Below are 23,023 nucleotides of genomic sequence, written 5' to 3'. Positions count from 1 at the left end.
GAAATCCAGTGGATCCAAAGCACACCTGGCCAGCAATGTGTCCCTGCAGCCCAGAGGGCCGGTTGTATCCTGGACTGAAACAAAGGCTTGGATTGTTTCTACAGTGAGGGTGGTGAGGCAGTGGAGCAGGTTGTTCAGAGAGGTGGTGGTGCTCTGATCCCTGAGACACTCAAGGCCAGGCTGTGCAGGGCTCTGAGCACCTGATGGAGCTGTGGGTGTCCCTGCTCACTGCAGAGGAGTTGGACCAGATGACTTTGAGGCACCCTTCCAACTCAAATGATTCTATGATTCTGGAGTATCTCACTAGTTTGAGACTTTGTGAAAGTTTGTTTTTGGGGAAGGAATGGTGGTCAGCAGCAGGCTGGAGCTGTGTAACTGCTGGAATTGCATTGCCTTGCCAGCTCACTCAGGAGCGCCAGAGCTCCATGTAGAGGCATCAGGCTGTGTCCGCACTGTGAGCCAACATCACATCAGAGTCTGTGCCCATTAAGCCAGAATTCATTTATATTGAACATTGGCTTGCATCTAAGCAGATATAGGCTTAGGCCATGCTCTGTGAAGCACTCTGGAGCAGAGAAGTTTAAACCTTAGCACAGAACCAGTCTCATTCATTCAGCCTGCAATTCGGTTGGTGAGGACAGGAAACGTGTGGGTGAACTTGGGGTATGGAAAAGACAAACCCCAAGGAAATTTCAGCTGGATGCAAGCCTTTAAAATTAGGAATCTCTGTCTGGTTAGCACACACTGGAGATGTTTATCATGTCCGATGACCTGTTTTTCTGAGTGGACAACGTGCCCACGTATAATTAAGATATGGTGAAAGTTTATTGTATAAGTGTGCTGGAATTTTGGTTTGGCTTTGCAATAAAGGGATCACTGAGTCACAGTTGCTTAACAGACCACAGAGGATACAGGTCTCTGCTGCTGAGCTACCATAAATATAAAGAATTCAAATTAATTTATTTCCCAGTCCAGGCAAAAGCGTCTATGCTGTAAATAAGGCTGTGGCTTGATGACACAAAGCCTTTGCTGTGTGATTGGCTCCTAGTTGCACCTTGTTCCTGCAATGCAGCATGCCACTCCTTAGCTGTGCCTGCAGCTCTATGTGTGGCTGAAATGGGAACTGGATCAGGATACCAATCCATCAGAAAAACAACCCATGTGAAAATGTGTAAATATATTTTAAATTTTATAAACATATTTAAAATAGACGCATGTGTTCTTCAAGTTCCTTTATCATCTAGTTTATAATTCAAAGGCTATGGATGGATTCTGTGCTTCCTTACAACTACAGGAGCAGGCCAAAGTGTAGCAACGAGGTTAAATGTGAAACAGCCTGGTGAGGAAGGATTTGTTCCTCAAACAACGGTTGAATATTGAGCCTGTAAAGCATAACTGGATTGCTTTACAGGATTGTTGTGCAAGCAGTTAATGTGTTGTGTGTGTTTGAATAGCATCTCATACTGTTTGAGACATACACATTTTGCATTAAATACAGCTCAACAATTGGGATAGTTTTTCTGGTAGCACTCAAATTATAACCCAGGTTAACCATACATTGAAGAGAAGGTCAGTGTGATGTCTCTTCCCTGGCACCTTTACAAACCCTGCTGTCTGTTGGTCTCCATTCTCTAGTGCTATTGATTTCAGGACACCAAAGTTCTTCTGTGGAACTCAAGGAGTCTTTTTGCTGTTGTTCATTTGAACTGTAAGTTTTGTTAATTTACTTGTGTACTTTTTGGTAACTAAGAAAACTCCCTGTAATAAAATACAGCAGTCTCAGTTCCAGCCTCTATCTGCTCTGACTGCTGTAATCACCTGCCTGTGATGGCATCATTTGTACAATAACCCGTCACACTATGTGCAGAAAGACTGTGGGCCACATTCCAGCATTATGCACACATCAGCATTAAAATGCCACTTTCTGATGCACAGAAGTAGATACATCAAATATACTCGCATGTTTATGGAGTATTACTATTTTTTTATTTAACATGAAGGTTTGGAAAGCATTACTTGTAAAATCTGATTGTGAAAATAGAAAATGTGTAAACAAATGATAGGATAAATAAGAGCAGGAAAACTGAATGGAGAAGCAAGATCACACCAGGCAAAGAGTTAGAGGTTAGTTTGACGCCATTAATAATGCATAAACCTCGGTCAACGTGTGTGTTTCTATCATCCTCTTGTGGGAAGGTACAAAGCACAAATGACTGCACGGTAATAATTTGGGAACCAACTTTGATGTTTCATCACAAACAAACCTAAATTCCCAACCCACACACAAGAATGTAAACACACTTTAAAAAAAACATCCCACAAACAAGGAGAGAGAGTCATCCCAGGAATTTGTGATTAAATGGCATGGAATCTCCCTTTTGCAGAAAGCAGACCAATGGAGGTACGCATGCGTGAAGGCATGGTGGATTCAGCTAAAACCAAGGTGCTAAACACATCACTGGAATTCATCTCCCACATTCTATAGCACTTTCGTTCCTTTTACACTGTTAATCTGCTGCAGATTCCCCTTATGTATGCATTGCATCCTGCGTATGCAGGAGGTGGCTGGTGTGCCATTGTTCCAACTGTATAAAGGAGAGCAAGCAGTGTGTTAAGAAAGATAGCGTGAGAATTTTGTATGTTAGTAATAACTTATGGCTGCTTTACTTTCCCGTTCTTCCTTGCGGTGTTTTGTTAACAGTGGTTAGTTATTAACTATGCTGGGTTCCTTTATTTGTTGAAGCTGTAAAACGCTTTCACTAGAAGTAAACAGATTGATTCTCTGCTTGTAGAAAAGTGTGTTTGGCAGATACAAAGAGGACATCTGGCTTTCCCTGGGAGGGGAGTAGCCCATCCTGCTTGCTACAGTGATGCAGATATGATAACATGACACAAAAGAATTGAGGTACGCGAGGCAAATCGCGTTTCACGTTTGTTGCTTTGAATAACATCGATGGCTATTTTGTCATTGTGAAATTATACTGTTGAAATGCTGCAGCTACTTTTAAACCAGCAGATTTTTTCTGATCACAATCCTTCTGTTGCAGCATTTTAAACAATGCTTAAAAAAAACAGCACCTATCAAGGAAGTACAGTAACAGGTAAAATAGCATTTTATTGGGCTGATTTTCATGTCCTACTGAATTTTCCATTATTATTTGACAGGACTGGATTTGATGTTTTGTAGTGCAGAGCCCTGTTACCTTGGCTCCCTTCCCTTTATTAACTCCTTGTGGAGGGAATGTAGAGGGAAAAGAGATAAGGTACTCTCAGGTTGCTAGCAGTTATTTTAGTAAAACAAGTGCAGTGCTCAGTTTTACTTCCTAGCCCCTAATTACAGTGCTGTTCTCTTAATTAAAACTGATAACAAATAGTAAGTAGACTCTATACAAGAGTATTATCTGTATAATTGTGTGCCTGGGAGAACCATTCTTCTCAAAAGTTGTATTAACTAAATAAGGTGTTTCTGAAGAATTTAGAATTTGACTTGTAGCCACTTTTGTTCTGTTAGCCGTTCAAAAACAGATGCTGACTTTCTGCCCTCTGTGTTTGTGAACACCGTATGCCTCTTGGACAGTTGAGTCGGGAAAAGGCTGTGTATGTCAAGGGATATTATCCTGTCCACTAACAGGAAACTCTTCCCCTTCAGGTCCCAAGTGAGGCCATGGCAGCATGCTGCAGTCTTCCTGGAGGAGCAGGAGTCACAGGAAGTCTGTAGCACTACTCCTAGTGCACACAAATTCCCTGCCGCCGTGGTTTGGAAGCAGCAGGAAGGTGAGTGTCTGTCCTTGGGAGTATAGAGCATAGTGTGATATTTTTGGAATGTCTTCAAGTCTTGCTCTTTAATTATTTGGAGATAATAGAGCATCTTTATTTCTCCAGAGTAAATGTAAAGAGCCCACAGTTGGAACTTAGGGGATTTTAATCATCATTTGTTTTGAATTCTCTGCTAGTTGGTACACTTTGTATAACCACAGCGCCAGTCTCTTTCCAGTCTTGCAAGGTGAGCTCTCTGTTTCAGCAAGGTTATTGCTAGGACAGACACTATGTTCTGCTTGGCCATGCAGCATGTTTTCCTAGAAAGACGTCTACATTTGGAAAATTAAACCAGAGGACCCCTTGCCACAGCAATGTATTTTAAGCACCATTCCAGTGTTTTCTAGCCTGGTTTTGGTGATATTTCATCCAGCTATGCAACCTACACCTACATGTCAATCTAGCCATCATCAGTGGGACAATGAACTTTGATAGCTATATAAAGAATATTATAGAATAAGAATGAAGGTCCTAAAACCCATAAAAACTGGCTTGTTAAGTTCAGGCTGCTGCAAGGACAACAAATGCCAAAGCAATTGAAGATTTGTGTTGGAGAGATCTCCATAATGATTGCTCTGTTTTTGCCTGATTTGCACCTGTTTCTGGAATGGAATATGAGACTCAGTGTCTGTCTGATAGAATATAACACCATCCAACAGGAGAATGAAGAAGCATCTTAATATCAGGATGTTAGAAATGCAAAATATTTTTCTCCCTGGAGCTTTCAGTTACCAAAATTGCTCCAGAACACCTTTGATATTTACAACAATCAATTTTTAATACCAACAATACGCACCTGAATGGCTTGAAAGGAAAAATGTGGGATGGCTGCAAGTCTCATCAAGATCTAACACAGATCTGGATGCATGCTAGTTAAACATACTTGTTCTTCAAAACTGTTCCAGCAGTGTGACATATTTCTAGTGAGATTGTTCCATCTGTATCAAGAAAAAGATGTGTCCTGGGGAAAAACAAAGTAATTGGTATGTGCTACAGCTGTAGCTCCATTTCTAGAAAAGCAGCTAAGTATAAACATTCCTAACTGAATGGGTGGGAAGCCAAGACTGCCCTGCAGCAAAGATACCCACTAAATAGGATTATCTATTAACAAGATAATCCACAAAAAATCTTTTTTCCACAGCACTTAGAAAGAGATCAGAGAAATAAGCAACATAACTACTTAGAGCACAATTATACCATTACAAGAACTTTACTGAAAATGCTGCCGTGGCATCTGGTTGTGAGTTTTTTCCCTCATTCCTAGACCAAGTTATTCCATATCCAAATACTGAGGTTACATTTTTTTAGCTGAAAGTTAGGAACCCTACAGGCTCTCCCAAGGGACCTGCAACTTTAAATGTTTTCTTCTGTTCCTTGCAAGGCCACAAGAGTCAGTGTGAGAAGGGAAGAGTGTGGTCAGCACACACAAATTCAGGGGTTGCATCCAGGATGCTGGCTTAGAAAGATTACTGCACCCCTGACTATAGAGCTTCCTGTAATCCTTGTACTTGTAGATCAATTTAGATTACTATTTGTAGAGTTTGCCTAAAAGTATTATGATGAAAATAAGCTGAGAAAATAGCATAAATCTTTCCTAGGAATGGTTTAATTTTTAAGATAATTATTTCACAACCTGGATCTTTTTCCAGGCTGTTCTTGCTGCCTGTACCCAGAAAATCACAGAATCACAGAATAGATTGTGTTGGAAAGGACCTTAAAGATCATCTGGTTCCAACCCTCTGCTGTGGGCAGGGTTGCCAACTAAATCAGGCACTAGAACAGGTTACCCAGGGTATTAAAGGTATTAAAATACCTTCAATAATTGTTTTAATGAAACCTCAAGAGCTGGCAGGTAAAACTGAACACGAATCCATCATGTATTTATTGAAGTACACATATTGCATCCAGATTAAAACTGCTCTTTTGGCCGTGGTCTATTGTAGCGTTGTGTTAGAAGTCTTGCTTTGAATTCATAATAAATGCAGTAGTCAAAGTGTTGGTCCTTCTCAGAGAAGACATATTTAACAAAAAGCTGCTCTGGGAATATTGTGTGGTGTACCAGAAATCAGCCTTTATTTTGTGTTCTATCCCTCTTATGGTTTTTTTTCAGTAGGTTTAATGGTCGAAGTCATGATTCTGTAGTCTAGAAAACAAAACCACACATGCTGCATCCCTTCCTGAGAAAGGATATTCAAATTATTTATCTGTGTACCAGGGTTTAGGAAAAATTTCTTCAACTGTGAGACTACAATACATCTTAAAAAATGAAGAGTCAGAAATAACATTTTCAGCTCTGAAGCTTTTGATTTCTCAAGCTACATTCCTTATCTTCCATAAAAGTTTCCTTCTGCTGATAATTCCTCTAGCAACTTTTCCTTCTTTGCTCATAATACGTGATCCTTCTTCATTTCTTTTTACCTGCTCATCAAAAAGCCGTTTGCAGGTATTAATTTGCAGATCTGCTGCCTGGCAGTCACCCAGGTTACAGTTCACTTACTGATTTAGAAACCAAGACACACAGAAGTTCAGTTGCTATAGCACTACAAAGAACATCTGTGATGGAGGGCTACATGGAACCCAAAGGTCTGCTGCTGTTCTGACGTACATCAACTTGTGCATTTCTTTATCTCTTTGATAATTATGGGAATTTGCCTGGAAGTCACTTTGTTTTCTACAAAAAAAAAAAAAAGAAAGAAAGAAAAAAAGGAAGGCCTTCTGAATCATTTCACTTCTGCTGGGGAGAGGAAAGCTCATGTGTGGAATTTTTTGAAGAGTTTGCCAGGTATGACTGTGAGCCAAAGGCAGACGTGCTGTGTTTGTCTATGATACGGCTCAAAGTTGTAGTAGTGGTGGTGCAGTGGCAATTAATTTGGTGTGCAGGGTTCACAACCAGCTAAAAGGTAAGTCTGCATTCAATAATTTGATATTATTAAACATATCATAACATGTTTGTTTTTTTTCAATAGAGGCATACAAGAAGCCGCAGGTAAATTTTGCTTTTATTCTGTTTCCCAATCCATGCAGAGAAACATTTATTGTTATGAGCACATACAGGCTGCTAATATTACTAATGCTTGGAATTGTGTTCACTTAGTTGCAACATTTTAGGCACACAGGTATAGCAAATGTGTTTGTGATAGTTTCATCAGATAGCTGCTTTGGCCTGCTTAGCCTAGAAGACTGAGAATTAAAGAGCAATGTATTTATTTATTTGGGAAGCAGCTGTAAATGTGTCCTTAGCAACATTTTCAAAGTTTGATTTGTGTTCTTTTTCTTGCTACATTACTCACAGCCTCTCCCAGTGAAGGCCTTCAGTGACAGGAAGCTGGTAAGCAACTACAGGCATTCTTTCCTTCACTTCAGTGCTTGGCTTACTGGTGAAGGCTCCCCGTACTGCCCTCCGTTACAGCACACACCCGCACTGAGATGCTCAAAGTAGGAGTACCCTCTGCTGGCATGTTGTTGTATTAGGCTGTCCCATTGCTCTTCCTGCTGGTCGTAACAATGCGCATGCTGCTCACTTAGCCTTGTCCCCGTATAGTAATTGTGGAATTCTATTTCAAGAACAGAATTTTATCTCTACTTGAAGTATGCACAATGAAAAGATATTTTATTTTGTCGTTTCTTCTACTGAAAAAAAAAAAAAAAGTACTTCATGATGTAGGTTCAAAAGTACAGTGATATCATAGTTAGGGTTATGATATCATACTACGTTACAAAAGATGCCTTTCAAAGTAAAGCAGTTCCACGTGGAGAGATGTTAGCAACAGATGTCCCTTTGGAGACATTTTCTTAGTTTAATAATCTTTTCTATTCTGCCTAAATTTTATTTATTTTCACATAGGTCATTGTAAGTCATTTCTGTTCCTGCTTTGTGTTTAGATTGTTGACATAAATATTTTCTCCAACAGCCAACATTTTAAACACTGATGGACTTGATACCATTCGTGTTACAGTGACGGCTTGCAGGGATCATGGATCAACAGAGTCTTGAGGAAGAACTTAGCCATAGAAGAGGGATAGGATGAGCATAATTGTACCTTTTCTGCTAGAAAGAAAATAGCAAAGGAGAACTGCTTTTCAGAATGCAGAGACTGGGAAGAAAAAGTTTATTGTGGACCAGGGGTAATATTTGGCTGTTGGCTGCAGGTCCTGTTTACTCATTTTTAGCTGAAGGGAGGCCTTGGGATTGAGCTCTTTTGTGAGAGCAAGTCCTGAACAATGGGAAGTCAGCAGGACTGGGGGAAAGAAGTAGAAATCCCCTGCGGAGCAAGGGGAGAGAAGGAGATGGGGATTGTGCTGGCTGCAGTTTACCCTTCTGGTTCTGACCATTTCCTCTCCTAAGTGTCTTTAGGAAAGAAAAGCCCAGGTTTCCTTCTGCCCCTTATTGCCTGCTGTGTTAACTCGCCTGCTGTCTAGGCATCTGTGGCTTAGAGGAACCAGCTGTCTTCTCTGGGGCCTCTCACAGATGTTCTGTGGGCTCTTTTATAACTGGGCAGATGTTGTAGGTTCATGGAAACCCACATAAAACCATGACATTTGCTTTTAAGACTTCTTTAGTGAAGATTATGTTAAGCAAAACCCACTAGCTCTGGTTTCCATAGAATGTCAGATCCATCTAGAATAATAAAGCTATCACAGAGTAAGCCAGCAATACAGAAGAGATTCTGAAACATCACTTTGTCAGTACAGAAAATATTGATGCTTTTATTATCTGTGTGCATCTCAGAAGCCTTGCAGAAATCTGAATCCAAGGTAAGGCAGTGCTTGATAGGTGCCAGGCCTCTGGGACTCATTCTGAGCTTCACTGCTGCTATCAATTGGTAACAACTGAACTAAGAGCAAAACAACATAAAGTGATTTATTTTCCTGTCCTTGACACCTGGGACCCTTCTTGCACGTGTCATGCTATGAGGCAGCAGTTCTGGAGTTCAGCACCCTCCAGAGGGCCCTGCATCAAGGGGAAATTCAGTTCTGGATGTCTGTGTTACTGCTGGTTAGTAATGGCTATGAATACTGAATGATAGCTTTGCAGCTTGTACTCGTATTCCCAATCCTAGCAATAAAAAGCATTTGAAAATGCTTTGACGTCTATTTTTCTGGAGACATTCTCCCAGTAGCTCTAACAGTAAAATGCAGCTGTGAAATACTTGACAGTTACAAATGTGACCCAGCAGTAAGAATTTGCAGTCAGCTGTGTATTTATTGCAGCTAGTCTGTTAAACCAATAGATTTGGATTTTCTTTCTCTCAGAGGGAAGCTATGTTGTTTTGTTTGCTTTGCCTTGCTGCTTGGTTTCATGTTTGGAGCCAGACCTCAAGCATACCTTGCTCAGCCCTTCTTTTTACAGGAGTGATATCGGGACTCAAAATCTTAGGCATTAAAGTTGGAGGTTACTGACTTACTTGGGCTTCTTTTCTAGGGTCTTTGAGTGATTTGTTTTCAAGAGGCGTTATCTGTCTTTAATTGTACTTTGTAAACTGAGTGGTCAGATCCAGCTGAGATCAAAAGGTTCCCATCAGATTAAGGAAGGTAGGTAAACAGCCACTCTGAGACCCTTTTCAAAATTCAGAGACACAGACAAAGCTGTGTCATTAGCAGAGCAGACAGTCGGTGTGATTTCTCTCCTGCAGCCCTAACTATTGTCCCTTTCACACTTGCATGTGGTTATCACACAGAGGCCTTGTACTGCATTATGATGCTAATATCTGGTCCAGCATCCTACTGCCAATTAAGTTGGACAAGACAGGCTACGTGGAGTATGTTCATCTCGAGCACAGAGAACAGAGATGGCAAACGTCTGTTGAGGTATCAGTCCGATAGCTTATTTGTTAACTGCTTGTCTGAAGGGGCTCAAAAAAATGTGATGCATCTTTGACTTGACACTTCCTAAAATCTTCTTTCATCTTCCTCTTCCTCCGCCCCCTCAAAAGACAGCTCTCACATCAAAGTGCTCTGACTGCAAACATTTGCAAACCTGCAACACAATTCCATGATTTTTACATCTCTGAAAATCTTATCCGGATCACCAGAGCTTTTCTTAAGCATACACAGCCCTCCTTAAAGCAAACGGCTCTGTGGATGTGCGGCAAGCTCAGAGATTGTGATCAGCCCGCACGCTTCTGTTCCTGCTCACAGTGTGGTGCCAGCAGTGCTGTCATTTTCCATCATCCATTTCCAGCTATCAGAAGGCAGCCACAACATGCTTCCAACTTTTTAAAGACATCTCTGTGCTACCCACTGAACAGCTTGTTTGATTGAGCACGTGGTAGCTGACGTAAGTAGGACCGCAGTGCGTGCTGTGTGTGCATCACGCAGTCATCCCCATGCTAACCAAGTGTTGGGCTCAGGCTGAGACAGCAAGCGTGTGTGCGTCTGGGAGAAGGTGGGGAGGAATATTCATGCCACTGGAAGTCTCTTGCTGTTACTTAACAACTGCATTAACCTCATGTCACAAGTCATGACCCACTGCTGACCCTAGCAAGCAGAGTGCCTGGCTCTGAAGTACAAAACATGAAAGTGGGAAAAGTAAGTAGCAGAGGAGGAGAAAAGATCAGCTCTTGGTGGAAGAGGCTTGCGAGGCCATTCGGACAGGACTGACACAATAGGAGCGCAGGGCAGTGCACAGGCCATCTCCTCCCCACCGCTTGCTCACAGCCAAGTTATTTTCATGGTGAGCTTTTCAGAGCCAGCTGCAGACTGACACAGCCCTTGGGCTGCAGGGTTGCTTGCAGTGTAAGGCACCAAAGGAATCCACACACACACAACCCTTAGATCTCTCCATCCTTTCTCTTTACTTTGCAGTAGAGCTCTGTTTGCGCAGGTGCCTGCATTCAGAGATGGGCCTGCAAGCTCAAAAGCAATCCCACCTGCACCTCCACAGCTGGGAGAAGGGAATACTTCACCAACCAAAGGTGCTTTCTCCTTTGCTTTTCGCTGCACTGATGAGATTTAGAAGCCCCACTATGCAGTGTTTGATAGCAGGAAACGGCTAAAGAGACCCCAGAGCTAAGCAAAAAGGAAGGAGCTGGGATCCCATTGTGCAGCAGAGGTAGGGCAGGAGGGCAAAAGGATTGTGGACACAATGCTGGGTGACCTATCACGAGGAGCTGAGGGCTGTGCAGGGTGCCAGTGGTATGCTGAACAATTTCTCTCCATGAAGGAATTACCCGGCAGGGTTTGCTGGGCGCGGTTTGCTCGGCAGGCATGCACTGCTGGAGGAACAGCTGGGGCCAGTGCTCAACGTCAGCACAGGGCGTTTCCAAAAGGAGCCTTTCTAAAACAACCTGCTTTGAAAGCAAGCAGAGATTGGCTTATGTTCCAAAGCTTGAGGTTTACAAAAATTGGTGTTTCTCTTTGATTTAGTGGTAAATAAATATAGGTTTGGACATCCTCAAGCTTTTAAGTATCGTGAGTCAGGCACCTAGCAATGAGGTGTTTAATACAATTCTCACTAACCTAAAAATAAGCACGAGGTTATTTTTGCTCTCTCCTTATGTTTACATCCTTTATGGTTACCATTTCCAGCCTTTTCTCTGCAGCCACGTAAACCAGAATGCTGGGACAGACTGTGTGTGCACAGAGCCATTCGGAGAGCAGCCCCTAGAGACTGCAGCAACCTTTTGACAGCTGGCGTGGGGCTCTGGCACAGGGACCTGCACCAGGCCAGGAAGCTCCCAGATGTGTACTCTCAGATGTTCTCAAAGGGGCTGTATCTTCTGTTTGATCTGCAGTGGCTGGCGGCAGACAGGGCTTCCCGTTTGACAAGGGCCAGGCCAGCCAGCTGTGTAGCAATCCCTCCCACTTCCCTCTGCGGAACCTGTGTGTGGCTCAAGGCTGCTGGCCCAGCTCTGTTTACACGTCTCCAAATTCAAGGAGGAAAAGTGAATATCAAACAGACCTGCGCTCTTTTGATGTGGCTGAAGGATGCTATCGGGTCTGGGGGGTGTTGTGCCTTTGAGGCTCGTTTGTCTTTCCCCGGCCCTTCTGTGCAGGCCTGTAACCAGCCATTCGGGTCTTCAAAGCTTCCCCAACCCCAACAGACAGCTTCTTCAGATCTGGCACCACAGCCAGGGATCGGGTGCTCTGAGTGGAACCACTTTTCTGTGTGGTTTTCCGACACAGAGGTTTTGTTGTTCTTTGAAATACGTGATTTCACTAAAATTAGTTACTATCCAACAGGAAGAAAATAAGGGATTTGTTTTGTTTCACGAGTTCGTCCCTCTGTGGAGAGCTTTCCTCTGTTCAGCCTGCTGCAATGAGTGCTGTTTTGAGAGTTTCCATCATGCTTACCTGTTAGTAAGCGATGGTCTTAACATACATCCCACTCCTCTCAGATTTAACACTTGGATGAACCAAAAGCAGGCTATGGAGATGGCTGCCATCACAAATTGTTGTCAGCGTCTGCCCTCTGCGGGTAAATGGTTGAAATTACTGCTGGAATGCATCGAGCTGTGCTGAGAAGATGCTATTGGAAGCACCTGGGATTTGTTGTGTTTCGCGTTAGGGCCATCTCATGTTACCAAATCTTTTTTAAGGTGAAAAATCTTTCCCTTTTTAAGTGAAAGAAATATGAATTAAAAAATAGTAAGGAGAATCAAATTTTGAAACACCAAATTCTTGAAGTAGTTACAGTTTTGAATACTGATATTAGGAGAAACAACCATAAATATTTTCAATTCATTAATGAGAGCTTTGTTGTATCCTAGACCTCATTCATTGAGTCTGTTCATAGCTTTTCTAACAATTGGACTAAAAGCAGCTCAGACATTTACCATAACGTAGTCTTCCTGTTATCCTGCTGGTCCTGATTTGTTTAAAACACACTTTGGATTAGCAGAAACCATCTTTAGATTAAGATGTGGCAACTCAAAATGACCATCTGAAAGCTGTTTTCAGCACAAATGATTCATTTATCCAATAAGTTGTCATGCCTCATCAAGACCCCCTTCTTTGGAGATTGCGTGTGAGTATGCTTCCTTCATAGAAGGGGAATCACCTTCCTTAATAAATTGTTCTCCTAATGAAACCTCTTGCATTTAGCTCTGTAGAGCACTAGCTCTAGGGCTGCACGTATGGCCTAGAATATAACCCACAATAATAGGTCTCCAGCTTCTGGACCTTTCTTCTTTGCTTGGCAGAAGCCTTGTACACCTCTGTGAAACAACAGAAGGAAAAGCATCTTTCTCTCCTCTGCTAAAAGCAGTTTCTATATCTCTCTCCTTGTGTGGTAAGAGTTTCCTCCCTTGTTAACAATCTGTGTTGTCTACACCACTCAGATGATTTTCTTATAGGGGCAACTTAATAGAGGTTTGAAGACCTGCTAATTGCATAGGGTGTCTCTAAGAGACACAATCTGCGGGATTCAGATATTGAGGTGGTCAGAAATATTAACAAACTCTTTATATTTCTGTAGGCCCTGTTCTTAGATCTTGGTGGGATGCAAGGTTGGAAGCAGCCTGAGGTGACCTGGCCAACCTTCTCTGCTTGCAAGGGCTGCTCTGTATTGAGTCCTTCAAGAAAAAATATGTTTTGCAGGCTGCTAGATTTTGTTCTTGCCTGCTGGAAAAGAGTGGGCAGAGATTAGAGAGTAAAATCTTTAATTTGATGCCTTTTAAGGGTGCAAAAAATGTTGTGTGATTTTTTTTTTTCCCTTGTAAGTATTGTTTTATGCCAAAATATTCTCCTTCCCTATCTCCTGTAATTTGTCATAAAATTGTTATCCTAGTCTCAGGGACATGGTGATAATTTCCATGACAACACAGAAAGATTCCAGAAACAAAGATTTCTGACTAACTATATGAAGGTTGTCAAAAAGCACAACTGCTAGAATTCTGCCTCCCCACTGTAAATAACAGAGAAAAGCGAAGGTTGCATGATCTCCTCGTGTGAAACGGAAATTTGCTTAGCACCAGTATTAGGGTATGGGAGCCTATAATGAGCTCCAGCCTTATTTTAGGAAAGGGACATCAACACTGATTTCCTTGATGTTGGATTTTTTATATTGGGTGAACAAGCATTTTTCCTAATAAGAGCGTAACACCCTTAATTACTGCAGATCCATTAAACCTGTGTGCTATCATCTTAGATTGGGTCTGATTCTGCATAAAAGACACAGAATGGTTATCCACAGAATTGTGGCATTATAAAAAGATGGCCATAAATCCTGGAAACTTCTCTGTCCCACCAGTTTGACCCAGATGTAAGGCCTGCAGCTCTGATCTCTCCAGTAGGATCTGAGTCCTAATACATCACATTCGGAAAGGCTCCAAAGGAACAGACTTTGATCCCAAGCTGATGTACCTCTGACAATGTACCTGATGTCAAATGGGGTTTTCCCTGGTATTTGTAGTTGTTTTCTGGTATTTAAACCATCATTCTCAGTTAGATCAGCACCAGCGTAGTGCTGGGTGCACTCTGAGACAGGAATTGAGACAATCCCTGGCTCCAGCAGTTTAGGGCAGAGTAAGTCACTGTGCTTTGCCCAGGGCTGCTGCCAGTCAGCTGCATGTGGAGCAGCTGTTTTTTCCACTGGAGCCCCAGCGCTGGTAAAGGAGCTAACTTCTTAATACGTTTGCGGATGGATTTAGAAAGGTTAACACACTGAAAGTGCTCTTTATTGTTCTCCATGCCCTGCACCTTCATGCTGCAGTGACTAACGCTTTCCAATTCACATTCAAAGCTTTCCAGGGGAAAAGGAAGTGGTTGGCTCTCTGGTCTGCACTGCTCATGCATTGCTGCTCCTCTTTGTACATCAAAGAGCCGCACACATTAACCTGCCCCACGTTGCCCCTCAGCTGCTCCACCTTGCTGCTGGCTTCAGTAACACACCATTTGCATGGAAAATGTTGCAAAGCGATTGTTGATTTTTTGCTTTAATTAATTGCAGAGCTGGGTACTGCTCTGTGTAAACAAGCTGATGGTGTTTTGTTTGCTAACAGATAAAAAGAATTGGGACTGTTTATATTTAGCGGTGCTTGTTTCTTGTGGGTGGCTTATGGCCTAATGGCCGTGGAGACATTTGGTTGCTGTTGTGTGCTCTAAAGCATCAGGATTTCAGAAAAAGCTATCGTCTCTGTCGTCACAGAGTGAAGCATTTGGCTCAGCACTGAGCGCTTTGTTTCTCTTCTGTTGTATTAATAAAACTTGAAGGAATGAATGAAAACAGATTAATTGTATATTGGCATCCAGCAGCTCTGGTTCTCTGTTTTCTAAAACGTTCCATTATCAGTAAAAGACTGAGAAATGCCACTATACTGGATTGATGAAATGTAACATTTTGCCTTCCTGTACAGAAAAGTAAATGATTATGAGAGGCACAAAAGATGGGCTTTTTCATGTTGGTGCTTTCTGTGTCAAACCTGGCACCCTGGGAAGGTCTGGAAACCACACGTCTTTGGGACCAGCAGCATCCAGGGGATCTGATCTGTGCACAGCAAAGCAGAAGGACAGCACTCAGGTCTGGGGCTTCAGGGGAGAAATACTGGGAAATGCATATTTCCCTTGCAGCTTTTCAGTATGTGTAAATTTGTGTTATTAGCTTCTCCTGGCTGTGCCCCTCTCACATGGGGAAGGTGTCTGGCATTCCCAGCTCCTGCTTCAGGAGCTGATCCCAGGGAACTCTTTCTGCAGTTTTCCTAAGAACTGAACTTTCCCCTCCCCAGGCACTTTGATGCATTTGTCCTCATGAATCTTGTCTGAAGGATCATTCTCTCTTGTACCCTGAGTGAGAGCACTGGCTTCACAGCTAGTTGACCTCTGGCAAACCATTTCAGAATTTTCACCTCCTATTAAAGTAATATTTGGACTGAAAAAAAACCTATCTTTTCAGCCACCTGGCAGGGCCAGCTCCCTGTCTTATTCTGATTTTGTTCACATTTATCCAGCAGTCCCTGAAGTGACAGCAGTGGTATGTGCAGGTACTTGATCTGGCTAGAACAGTAACCCGTGTCCCGTCCCCACCTCAGGCTGTGATCCCAATTTGTTGGCCCTTCATCTGGGCTGTTGGAGAGAAGAGTTTAAGCTCAAGTGAGGATGCAGGAGCTCGAGTTGTAACCGCTCATCAGCTGCTAATCCAGCTTTTCTGTACAGCAAATAAAATCCTGGTGTGTATCTTGAGTGTTTGTTGCTAGCTTGAAAAAGAGCAGTCACACTCAGCTCTGCTGTAAAGACAAGAGTCTGAGTTCTGGCAATTCCTGCAGCTGAGATAACAAGTAGTGCCATTCGTTCACCCCTGAAGATGCTGTGTGCTATGTGGCTAGACAAGTTTTAATGATATCGCTGTCACGAGGACAAAAAGCAATCCATCTTTTCTTAGGGAGGACTTTTACACTGGATCAGCTTCTGGGATTTGCAGGGATCTGGAGGACATTGGCTTAGCCTCGTGGCTCCTTTTCATTCCATAATAGCCTGTGGTATTTTAGTGATCAGGAGCTACATAAGCCTTGTCGTTCCAGGCCAAAAATATATTTGCAAGAAGGGACTCCTGCCAGAACTTTGGTTTGCTTAAGTCACAGACTTTGGCCTCAAAGTGCTGTGGAATGCCGAGAGCTCTAAGTACAGGGGGAAAAACATGTTTGCAGAAATAGGAGTCGGAGTTCTTGTTTGGTTATATCAGTGGGGACACAGAATGGTATAAAGAAAAAAAATTCAAGAACAGTCTTTATTTAGCTCTAATTAAAGGAAAATCCCAGAATTTGCCAAATTAAGTAGCCAACATATTAGCTCTCAGCCTATTACAGCCATGAATGAATGAAGTATTCTGTTTAGAAGCTAATCTTTTTCCTGCAGTCACCTGAAATGATTGTGCATTCTACATATTAGTTTACTCTTGAAGGTTTTGGATGAGTAAAATGCTACACATGCTCAAATCAATAACTTGAATGATGCTGTGCCCCCGTGATGGCTTTCTGCTGGATAGAGTTTGCCCCTCGGTGTCTGGTCCCAACTTTGAGTCTCCAGGGAAATCTGCAGCCGTGGGGTGATTTGAAAAAGACAAACGGTGTGTCCAAAGCGTGGCTGTTCCCCTCCTCAAGCACTGGTGCTGGCACTGTCGTGAGTCACCGGTGGCTTGGCGGCACTGTGCCAGTGTAAGACAGTAGGGTCTGTGAGGGTCGTGTCTGGAACCACACATTGCTATGAGTGGGGTGTGTCCCGTGTGCTTGTACTGAAGAGGCAAAGGTCAGCCTTCAGATGCATAGGTTGTTGTGACCACAAAATAGCACTGTGCAGTATCTACTCCAGTTTTGTGCAAGAAATTCTGATTTACATTTCTGTTGAAAACTCAGTCCAAAGTTCATAAACCCTTCATTAAAGAATTAACAAAGCATCTCCTCATGTCTCTGCAGTGAAAGTTCCTGCTATGCACAGCGAAGACTGTTGCAAGAAGGTCTCCCTCCTAACATGAAGGAGAGAGAGTTCACTGCCTCACACTATGCATTTGCCAGATATTTGCCACAGTAGGTATTTGTTCCAAATCTACTTATAGAACCTTTTATACACATTAATATGTATTACTTAAGATGGATATTTATGATCTTTCTATGTAAGGAAAAAATAGGTTCTTCTCCAAGATGTAACTCACCTCGCTCTGGTAGATGTTTTCAGCTGTGTAGGATGAGGTGGAGTGAGCCCTTCTCATTTCTCCTCGCTGTGGAGTTCTGCTGGAAAACTGCCCCTCAGGTCTGAATGCCTACTCTGGAGACATCCAAAGCCAATGAGATTAATCTAGGCTGTGTACTTGTCAGGGGCACCAACGGTCCGTATGTTGAGCTCTTTACCTCTTTGCACATGCAGAGCATTCTCACAGCAGATTTTCTTTAATGCAAGTAATGTAAATCAACTGTTAAAAATAATTTAGGGAACTTTCACTATTTATGCATGGCTGTAGTGCCACCCAGAAATAACTTAGAAAAAGACAAAGGAGGCAGTTTAAAGCTTGGAACAAATCCAAGGAATTCAGTAAGAAAATCTCACGTGGGATTCCTGACTCTAATTACGTCGCTTGTGTTTTTGCTGTGATTTATGGTGTTCCCTACAGGGGTTAATCATCTTGATGTGTTCCATCATACTGATAGAATACGCATTAAAACCTCTCCAGACTTCAGACTATATGCAGTTTCTCCTTTCCTGCTTCTCCCTTTCTTTCTGTGTTGTTTCAACATTAGAAAGTCCAGTGCTAACTCTGAGCTGAGGATTGAGACTTTTCATGGCGCGGTCACTTCTTGCCTTCCTTTGGCTTGTGAAATGCTTAGTGTGAGATCAATCCTCCACAGATTTGGTGGATGTATTTTATCAAAGTCTTCATTTTAAGGTGAGGAAGCAAAGGTTTTTGAATGAAATATCTCTCTCTCTGAAACTTTTCAGTATCATGTTCTAAAACTAGGCTTCTATTAAATAGCGTTGGTGGTATTAAATAGCTGTCTGCTGTCTGCAGTGGGACTGTTTTATTGGAAGTGGTGCTTGCTTCTTTTCTCCAGTTGATGAGTGGTACCCCAGGTGGTATTGCAGATGGAACAGGTCACCTTCTCAGGCTTTCAGAGAGCAGTTAGCTGTTGTGTGCCAGGGACTACAGAATAAGGGCAACTCCCATCTTGTAGGATGACAGAAATGTTAACGTGGAAGTCTGGGAGTCGTCCAAGAATGTTCCATACTGTACAATCCTGGCTGGCTTAGCCTAAGGCATGAAAAGTCATAGGGTCCCGGGTCCCCTACACAAGGTACTCCAGAGTGGATTGCTCAGCTCAGAACGGAAGAGTGAAATGGTGAGTGGTTTGCAGATAAGTCAGGCCAGGCAGAGCCCAGGTTTCTGCATTCAGCTGTACAAAAACACTGCAGAGAATCTTGATGAGGGAGAGCCAGAATGTAAGAGAAAATCACTTGTGTGTTTGGTAGCAAGCAAGCTCGTGCTGTCTGCAGGCAGGAATATCTTTGACCGGTTACCAGTAGGTGTCATTGCAGGTTTATGGACAGTGGGAGTTCTCTGGTGGCATGCACTTGTGGCCATGTCCACACTTCTTGGTCAGGCATGCACTGAAGGAAACCCCTGTGTCATTCCAACGTTACATTACAGCTGTAGGATGGTGCAAAAGAAAACATTTTGCTCCTCATTTATCATTTTGAGTTGAAATGTTTTCTTTTTAGGATCAGTCACTCTTATTATATACACTCTTATTCTCAGTTATTCTTATTATATATACACTTATTATACACTCTTATTATACAACCATTTCTTTCAAACCTTTATGGCCAGCTCCCCACTTCTGTGTATTGGAATCAATCTGCTCTAGGTGGAGGAGTTCAATATAACTGAAGAATGGTGTGGGGGTGAATTCTGTTCAGGTCTTCAACGTGAAAGATTAGGATATGCCCTTTTTGCACTTACTTTAGGACTTACTCCTTCCAAGCTGTTGTCCTAGCTGACTACAAAGCTTTCTTCTCTCCTGTCTTGCACCACGAATTGTTGCTCTGTCTTGTGGTATTGTAGTGGAAAGTGCTGATAAACTGTGGTAGTGCTATTTGTACTCTATTGCAAAAATATGGAGAGGAATGGCCAAGGTTTTAATTTTGTGTGTAGAATGTAGAATGCACACATCTATATTCTACTATATTCTATACTATTCATACTATATTCTGTGACCAATGGAGAGCTTTGTTTGGCACGTGGCTCTGGATGTTCCACCTCAATGGAAGGGACCTCCTCAGGCACAGGGCCCAACTACTGCAGAACAGTCCTGTACAGTTCCTTTGGGTCAAAGCTCATCTTAAATCTAGTTCAGGTTCTTGTCCCTCGCTTGAAGGCTCTTCCAGAACTTCCCTGCTCCCATGGCTAGAAATCAGCTGCTAATTCTGGGCTGCAACTGCTAATTCTTGGTCACTTTCTGCACTGGCTCCTGCTAAATGCTGCTCTTCAGGTGAGGAATTTTTCTTTATCACTCTGACACGTGCATAGCAGGTATTTTTGTCCAGTTTTGGGGTGCTTTCTGCGTGCCCAAATATGAACCTTTATGAAGGTCATCTGTACAATGAAAATGCAATTTTCCTAAGATTCTCCAGTTACCATCGGTTGAATAAATCTCAAATTTCAAAGAAGTCCAGAGGCATTTGGCTGGCTGTAGATGTGATCTTGAAAAGGAACCTTTTTGTCATTGTGAGGGTGGATCAATTTTCTGACTCTGTTCCCAGGTAACCACAGAAATGTTTGTGTCAGCACAATGGAGAGAAGTGCACAAACAAGACGAGGAAGGCTCCAGGGGTACAGGAACTCTGTCTGCAACCGTGCCACCAATATCCAACCACATCTGAGCCAATAGGTCTGTATGCAATGTGCAATGCCATGTGGACATGAAAACACATCCAGATCTTTGGATCTGGGATATAAAAATAAAGCATGGCTTCAGCCTGCTCTCATACAACAGGCCTTGCTGTGCTGAGAAATCCCTCTGCCTGCACCTGTTCTATAAGATATAGGAGCCATCAGAGCTGTGAGCAGTGCTCAGGGAAAGGTCTCGGGCAGCCCATGTACAGCAACACTCATGCTCTCTGCCTTTGCAGTAATTATTTTATCTAGCATCCTCAGGTCACACTTCTTGTTTCAGAGCTGCAACGCACTGATATTCATACTTACTACAGTAACACCTTTCTGTGTTGCTTCTGAGCAGTGAGAGGAGAAATAATTCTTCTCAGTCCCTAGGTGCTGCTCTGCATCCTATAACTGACTGTATTTCAGTTCCCCAGTGGAACACCATTCTTTTTGTAGGGCACCCTGATCCTCCTGTGCATTGATAGTGTTAGCCAGCTGCACGTCACCAGCAAGTTGAACTTACTCTGATGGTTTGTGCCAAGGTCAGTCATGAAAAGATTTAACAACATTTGTTTCATGTTTGATTCTCCAGAAATCTGAGTATTTGGACAGGTCTGCGCAATGCTTTTCAGTCCATTCTGTTACTGTTTCTATTTTAAACAGTCTTCTCTAGAGTGAAATCCTGATACCACGCATTGTTTTCTGCAGTTTAGCTCCTAGTTCCCCGGCTAGAACTTCTCCAGATTCTATGCTGGTGTCCGTATAACCTTGATCAATTGTATGTATATCCATGGACAACCGGTGAGCAGCCGTACTCCTTCATTGGAGCCCCAGATATGTATCTGGATGCCTGAGTGGTGGCACCTCAAGTGCATAGTTTGGCATCTCAGTAGTGGAAAACTGTGGCCCTACCCTCTGGTCTAAAGCATAACCCTCCACACACAGCCTTTCTGTCACTCAAAAATTATACAAGGTACCATATAAAAACCCAGCTGTCAGTGGCTGCTTCCACTGAGTACATATTGAGTGCATAGAGAAGATGCAAAAGAAATAAGCCAAAAATAAACAACTGAGCGTAACAATTGGTGACATAATATGCTAACAGGCATAAGTAAAGTAACTTGTTATGGTTCCTTTAAGAGCTCATCCAGCCTAGAAAATTCCTGAACCTTTGGGGCTTTAGACTGCTGTCAGCTATAAAAAACTGGTTGCAGGTTGTCATGCACCTGCTAAGGATTTTCAGGTCAAAATGTAATGAAGGCAATGCGGTTCTGTGGGCCAATGAACCATCAGTTATCTGGGAAGCACAGGTATAGCATGAGGAAATGTTCAGGGGACTTTTTCATTTTTCTCTTAGCACTGAGATTAGTACGAGAAGCTAGAATCTAAGGCAAAGCATGCAACAGCGCAAAACAGGATACAAGCTGATCTGTTGCAACCATGCACGCAGAAATGCTGATGTTAAAGGCATGGTGTTGCAGTGTCAAGTCTCCTTTTTTGGTCCATGTTTGCTTCACATATGTGGTGGTTTTGATATGTTGGTTCAAATTTTATGTTTCTCTGTGTTTTAATCCTTATGCTTCATGAAACTCACATAATGGATGTAGGCCAAAACATCTCCTTATAGCTCATGTTAGTTCCTGCTCCCTACTTTACAGATAGTGACAAAGTATTTATTGGTGTGTCTGGACTCAGCAGAGCGTTGGAAGGTAAATTGATAGTGAGAAGAAGGATCTTGGTGCATATATCCCTGCCATTGTCATTAGAAACAACATGGAGCGGGAAATGCACTGAAGAAGGAATGTAACCATGAAGCTGAATTTAAATACCGTGACCTACATTTTCCATGACTGGTTTCCTCAGTATCTCCTTAATTGCTTTCATGCCCTGTTAAATAAGTAGATGAGAGTCCTGTTTATTTTTATGCGCTCGCTCTCTCCTAGACCTGGATTCCCAGCAGGATGTCCCATGGGCTGAGCAGGCTCTGCTGAGCTGGGATGTTTATGGAAGGCCGTGTCTGCCACGTCCCAGCCCACAGCACACCGAGTGCCCAGCAGCTGTAAAGGCTGTTCATACCGTAAGGCATTTATTAAGCACTGTTTGAACGTTCAAGGCAGGGAGATGACATTACTGATGAATTTAGGCTTTCTTTTTGCTCACTGAATACTTGTGGTAAGGTTATTTACTTCTTTTTGGTGCTATTCAGAAGCAGTGGGGAGGTAATTCTTTTGCTGCGTGCTTCTCCAATGATGTTGAGCAGTGCTGTGTGATTATATGGGTTGTGCTTTGTTAATTATTACCACTTAGGAAAAAAAAGCACATCACATTGTTTCTGCACCGAGTGGGTGAGCACACAAGCACTTCCAGAACAAATACCCAGCTGCTGAACTCTGAGGGCATGTCCATATCACACAATAGAGTGGGGCAGCACATCCTCGGTTAATGCTGAACAGACCAGCCCTAAAACTGGAAGCAACAGGGCTGTGCTAGCACAAGGCAACATTTTTGCAACTAAGAAGGGATTGTTAGTTGGAATGTAACTTCGTGCTAACAGCTATGCTGCTTTCAGGTCTGGGCCTGGTGTGGTTGTGAGGGCAATTCCTAGCTGTCTGGGTGTACCAGGCTGGCTTCTCGACTGTGCTAGAAGGTAATGGTAGATCTATACATAGAAGCATCGAATCATAGAATCATTTGATTTGAAAGGGACTTTTAAGGCCATCTGGTCCAACCCCCTACAGTGAGCAGGGACACCTACAGCTCCATCAGGTGCTCAGAGCCCCGTCCAGCCTGACCTTGAGTGTCACCAGGGATGGGGTACCACCACCTCTCTGGGCAACCTGTACCAGTGCCTCACTATCTTTATTGTAAAAAAATGTCTTTCTTATATCCAGTCTAAATCTCACAGTG

At 42.8% G+C, this 23,023-nt stretch overlaps 1 long non-coding RNA gene across 2 annotated transcripts; it reads left to right on the top strand.

Moving 5' to 3' along the window:
- Positions 1-363: 363 nt before the first annotated feature.
- On the top strand, positions 364-23,023 carry LOC128075768 (uncharacterized). 2 transcript variants are annotated; one of them, XR_008204103.1, is made up of 5 exons: positions 364-1,708; positions 3,650-3,774; positions 17,163-17,273; positions 19,999-20,126; positions 21,775-23,023. It is a non-coding gene; the product is annotated as an uncharacterized LOC128075768 (long non-coding RNA). The 2 variants fall into 2 exon arrangements; XR_008204104.1 differs by lacking the exons at positions 364-1,708; positions 3,650-3,774 and adding an exon at positions 10,769-10,867.

Source organism: Tympanuchus pallidicinctus, unplaced genomic scaffold (genome assembly GCF_026119805.1).
Source record: "Tympanuchus pallidicinctus isolate F22 unplaced genomic scaffold, pur_lepc_1.0 scaffold13, whole genome shotgun sequence".
NCBI classification, from domain to species: Eukaryota; Metazoa; Chordata; class Aves; order Galliformes; family Phasianidae; genus Tympanuchus; species Tympanuchus pallidicinctus.
Note: the sequence above shows the minus strand (reverse complement) of the source record. Positions and strands in the feature narration are given on the sequence as shown.